This window comes from Apus apus, chromosome 1, assembly GCF_020740795.1.
Source record: "Apus apus isolate bApuApu2 chromosome 1, bApuApu2.pri.cur, whole genome shotgun sequence".
Classification (NCBI taxonomy): Eukaryota; Metazoa; Chordata; class Aves; order Apodiformes; family Apodidae; genus Apus; species Apus apus.
The window spans coordinates 8,914,434-8,920,433 of record NC_067282.1 but is presented as its reverse complement, the minus strand read 5'-3'; the positions used below and the strand labels follow the sequence as shown (position 1 = coordinate 8,920,433).

Below are 6,000 nucleotides of genomic sequence, written 5' to 3'. Positions count from 1 at the left end.
CAGCCTTCAGAGCACCTGGAGAGCCTTCTTCGCAGCGCAGAATGCAGGTTTAGTCCCTTAGAAGTACAGAGAGGTTGCTGCCGTGCATATGTGAGGAGGGGCGAAGGTGCTTAAGCAGGCGGGTCAAGCTGCAGCAAGTATTTAGGAAGACCAAGGCTGTGGTGACAGAGAGCAGAGACCTATCTGTTGTTTCATTGTTTGTTTGTTTGTTTATTCCTCCTCCTCACGCCTCACTCCCCTACCCCCCGCCCCCCTTAAATCCAGGGACCATTCACGCCTCTTGCAAATGAGACTTTAGCGATGCTGAGAGAACAGTGTTGCATGGCGTGTGTCTATGTGCATGCATTCGCGGGGGTAGGATACTCCGTCCTCAGCATTCGCTTGTGATCAGAAGAAAACAGGATATGTCCATAGCTGGAGGAGTGACAACGCTAGCCGAGTGGGGCTCACCTGCTGGTGATCTTTGCAGAGGCATTTGAGGATTATTCAGCTCCAGAAGGTCTGTGCGAGGAATGCTATCTCTGCCGTGGCTGAAAATAGAAGGTGCCTACCCTTACCCATCTTGATTATTGCCACCAAAAGGACCTCTTTGCCACCACTATAGAAAGAAGAAATTGCTGCCACCGACAAGGTAATGCTGTGGGGTGGGAAAGGGGATTTGTGTGCCCTGGGCTGCAGACAGAAACCCTGTGGATGCAGGAGGAACTATTTCCCCTTCCTCCCGCCCTCCTCCTGCTTTTGCTCCATGCCCTGGTTGCCGGAGGACATGCACGGCTCCTGTGGGGGGGGAGGGGGGCAGCTAGCCAACCGGTGGGGTGCACCTCCAAGGGCTGCTGGGGCATCAGCATGTTGGAAGGCTGGAGGGCAGTGGGCACTGACCGCTCCCCAGGAGCAGGAGATGTGTGGGGCTGCGGGGTAACTGGGGTACTGCAATACCTGGGCTTGATGGTGTGTGATATAGCCCTTCTGTTCACCAGTGGGGATTTGTCGTGCCAGGAAGGGATAATGGAAAGGGGGGATGTATTTGTTTTCTAGAGACAGCAAGGCTTAGCTCAGCCATAGACTTTTCTGTGTGACCTTGGGACAAATCACTTGGGCTCTGCTCAGCAAGTCCCGTCTGCTCCTTATTTAATAATCAGAGCTAATGTCTCCTTGTACAAAAATGATTCAGTAAGGGTTGACAGGAGCAGCGATATCACTAGCCGAGCAGGGACACAGAGACCTAAGATCCAGTGTGGATGCACACATACACGTCTGTAGACACAGCCACTTAGTTGTACCAGAGCAGGTAGATATGCTGGGAGTTAACCTTGTCTAACAGTTTCCCCTAAGACCCAGCTCTGTGTATTTAATGTGTTTGTAAAAAATGTGCTCGTGCACTCGTGCATGGCAAATGAGACCACCACGGCAATTGTTACTGCTGGTCGTTTTTTAGATATTTTTTTTTTTTTTCCCCCCCCTTTCCTAAACCTGCCCCGGAGCCGGACTCCGGCGGCGGGCGGTGCTCAGCACCACGGACAGCGCCCGCTGCCCGGCTCCTGCCGCTTCCCGCTGCCCAGCCCCCTCCGCTGCCCCCTGCCCGCCACTTCCCGCTCCCCGCCGGTGCCCATTCCCCGCTGCCCGCCCCTCCGCTGCCCTCTGTCCCACGCTGCCCTCCCCCCGATGCCCGCTCTCCTCTGCCCGCAGCCGGCGCTACCTCACAGCCAGGGGCTCCGCTGCCCTGGCAGACCCAGTTCCATCCGACCTCCTCCCCGAGAAGGGCTTTCTGGTGGCGGTGGGGTGACCGGGTGTAGGGGAAGGCCGAGCATTTCTTTCTTTCTGATCTTGATGACAAAGCTTGGGGACAAGCTCGAATGCAGAGTGGAGGAGGACCATCTTGAAAATACACCACTATAGACAATATTGAAAGGATAAGGTGTATAAAGGAGTTAACTACCAGGCTATTTAAATTTTCCATTATTTCATTATTATCATCATCACCACCATCATCATCATCACTACTACTATATTCCTAAACATTCTATCACATACTAATATTTTGCTCATTCTCAAATACTTTACCTACATGTTAATATTTCTGCTACATGATTAGAAGTGCCAGGGTTAATCATTATTTCAAATGATCAGAGAGAAACTTGGGGGGCTCTGAGTTCTTTGTAATTTTATTTGCCAGTATGTTTATAGTGGGGTTTTTTTGGTATTGTGGTAGTACTGGGATGTTACCTTAACATCACTCTTGTAACTTGCTAGCAAATGTTGTTTGGGATTTCTATTGTTTTTCTTGATCACCTCCTCCAGATCATGCAATTTCATTAATTAATAAGATGTCTAGGACTACAGAGAAATAGCACCAGTGCTACTAGTTCCTCCATTGCATGGTAAAACAGGTTTTTGACAACAGCAGCAATAAGTATCAGCAATAATATATTTAGCGGAATTGCAGAGATCATCGCAAGCTTTACTGGGAAGTTAAGTACCTACATATTAAGATAATTTTTTTTACCAACCAGAAAGTGTGTGTGGGCATAACATGGGGGAGAACTTTCTGGGATTGCTAAGGAACTTACTGGCAATTTTAAAATTCCATGTTTATTATCTGTGAATGCATGAGATCAGCACACTAGTTTGTTATTTTCAGTGCCTGTTCTGGCCAAATGGTTGCAATTCTTCCATGCTACTTAGTTTCCTCCTGTTTCTCTGTGGAATTACAGGAAGCCTGTTCATAGTTTCTCCTGTTATATAAGGCTGTTTCCTTTGTCAAAGGGCTTGATCCAACGCCCACTGGAATTCACAGAGCCAATAATGAATGCAAAGACTAATGGTTGTTTCAATTTATTTATTCATTTATTTATTCTGGTGAATGGAAAATTTAAATACAGTAGAAATTTCAATCCGGAACAGCCTGCTCATATTCATGTTTTTTCAGCTAAACACCATTTGAGTGCATCAGGTTTTGTGTGATCACCTCCGAGGAGTGGGTGTGTGGGACCTCCTGCAACCTCAGCCTCTATAGCTACAGAGAGACGTAGATTGCCAGAAAAGCTTGAAGTCAATGCTTAGCATTTGCAATGCCAACAGCCAGCAAAACTGAGCAAAGGTTTAGCATCATTTTTTCCTCACATTGGTCCCCACTGAGATGAGCCAGAAGGTCTCTTCTTACATAACTGTTTCTCAAAGGCAGGTCCATCTTTTGCTATCCAAAGACCTTCACTGTATGATAAGTGACAGGATTGACTCTGGACCAGAAATTCAGTTGCTGCTTGCTAATGTTTTGTCTTCTCTGGTGCTGAAAGCTGGGCTGGCTCCTTAGGATATACTGATGTGATCCATATCTCTAGTGACAGATATCTCATATCTGATGGCGTTGAATTAATTGCAGTATGTACTGTAAATAAATGCCTGGAAAGCATTTAATCAGCAGGTGCATGGTTGCAGGCTATACAAATATAACATATGAACAAAATTTGTCAGTACATATCAATGTAAGGCCTAAGTTTTAGTGACTGCTCTGATCTGAAAAATGCTTTAAAGAGTTGTTAAACTTTAGGTAAGTCTTTACAGATGTTTGACCAATAACATCCTTAATGTGCTTAACAATGAGCATATTCCTAAGTGCTTTCCTGGATTCTACCATAAGCTCTCACTGCATCACAACACTGTCCTGTGGTTGAGTCTTCAGGTATTTTATTTTTATTATTTAAAAAATGCCTGAAGATTTAGATACTGTGAACAAACAAGTTGAAAACTTACAAAATTATTACAAAGAAAATACCAGAATGAAAATATCACTCTTTTGATATTTATTTTTTTCCCTGATACAAATTAGGCTATTGAAAAAAACCCTTTCCTTTACTGAGCTTGTGTTTTACTTATTAGAAGCAACACAACCAAGATAATTCAATTGCCAAAAATACAGGTCCTTCACTCTGAGGTCACTAGTGGGCGCTGCTTTAATAATGTAAGTCAGAAGGGGAAAGGGTTTTATTTTGAAGGTTTAAACACAGTTACACCTGCGATAGTAGAAGCCCTTAAGAAAAGCCAGATGTGTCCCACGTATAAACTCTCAGTTATGTATATAGTGGAAAATCATTCCTTTGTGAGCTGGTCCTCATAGTTAATTTTTGATCAAGATTTAATTAATGCTGTTCGATACCAGGGTTCTTTTTATATACTTTGGTCTGTACAGACAGTAACTATAGATGGACTTGCATTTGAGGTTGAAATAAATGATTATCGGGATTGTAGGATGTTTCCTGTAATATTACAGATGCTTATTTTCTACTTCGTTAAACCTCAACATGAAGTAACTGGATCTCTGCCCTAAAGGAGCAGCTGAGAATTTCTCCTGACAGAGACTGGCACAAAGTTTCTACTAACAGAAAGAGTAAAGGTTATAGGAACCTGTAGAGTGCTTCCTCAGATCTGTGTCATCAGTCATCTGGGTAGCCCTAGAATTTTTGTCTAGGGTGAGACTGAGCAAAGGACTGATAGACAGAATTATCTCCCTGCCTCACTACTTCTGCAGTTGCTCTGAGTGTACAGCTAGTGCATCAGAAGACTGAGACCACTGTGGCTGTCATCTATTGTTAAAGCATGAGACTTCAGGATTAATTTATAGTTAGATCCATAGCTGAAATAAGCTATAAACCTTGATACAACAGTAATTAAATGCCTGATTCCATTTTGCTTATGTTACAGTAAATTAGGAATAACTCCCTTGATGCTAAAGAAATTGAACACTGTGAAAACTAAATTTGACCCTAAGTGCTCTGCATGTTGATTTGCTTGTCCATCAATGAAAACAAATAAATGCAGATAAATTATTAATTGGGAAACAATTCCCATTACTTTATACATGCATTCAGGAGTTCACTGTCTTTGATTCTGCTGATACCTCTGTTCTCAGTCTGAATGCTATAGCATCTCCAACTCCTTTTAAGGTTAACCATTCAAACAGGAGTTATATTTAAGCTTATAAAATTTTGCTTGATTTTATTTTAGTGCTCATCCTGCTTGTAATAATAAGCTTCCTGTTCTAGAAAAGAATGGTAATAAAAATGTGGAGTGACTTGCATGTGACTCCCTTGGGAAAGAAGCACAGTAAAATTGCATATTTGAACAGTTCCCTTAGCCATCCTGACTTCAGGAAAATGTTTTCCAGGAAATGCCATTGGTGTGCTTAGTCTATCAGGTCTGTGCTCAGACATTGTGGCCTAAAACGGGATGTGTTCACATGTCATGACCAGCTATATCCAGCAGAAGGGTGACTGGCAATAAGCACAAATTGAAATACAGGAAATACTATTAAAACATAAATAAGAACCCTTTTAACTGTGATTGTGGTCAAACACTGGAACAGGTTTCTCAGAGTGGTTGTGGAGTCTCCTTCTTCAGAGATATTAAAAACCTGACTGGACATGAAGCAGAGTGGATCGACAAAACAAATTCCTGAAGTGCCTCCCCACCTCAACCATTCTGTGATTTTTAGGTTCATAAGAGCAAGAGTAAGCCCACAGAACCAGATCTTTATCCACTGAAATTTAGGAGGCTCACTTAGCCATGTCAATAGAAGTTCCACTTTGTTTCACTGCATCCTGAAAGCCCAAAGAAAGTATTGACTTCAGATGCTTTGGACGTTAGTCCTAAGCCTAATACTATAAAATGTAAGCTGTTTTCTTAGTGTAATTAGTAACAGCTTCGTAACTCCCAAGTAAATTGACTTTCTGTTGAGTACAGTGTAACATGTGAAGAAATTTCAGTGATTCTGGAGCAACTGCACCCTGCATCTAGCCCCGTCTTTTCCTTTGGATGTGTGGGAGAATTTGATTGCTTTCAGAACTTGTTTTTGGGCCACAGGAACCCACCAGCCATGACATCTGCTATCGTTTTGGAATCAGAAATATAAAGGAGACCTTCAGCTTGACTTCATTCTTTACCCTGTAATTTTATACTGATAGATACAACTGTAGACAGAGAAGAGCAAACAGCTGTTCTTTGGAA

General features: G+C 43.1%; 1 protein-coding gene across 1 annotated transcript in view; it reads left to right on the top strand.

Moving 5' to 3' along the window:
- Positions 1–307: 307 nt before the first annotated feature.
- The window catches only part of GRM5 (glutamate metabotropic receptor 5), a 240,455-nt gene continuing 234,762 nt past the window's right edge, over positions 308–6,000 (top strand). The window contains exon 1 of the mRNA XM_051621069.1: positions 308–631. The gene's annotated coding sequence lies outside the window, so the exon portion shown is untranslated. The remainder of the gene's footprint in view (positions 632–6,000) is intronic.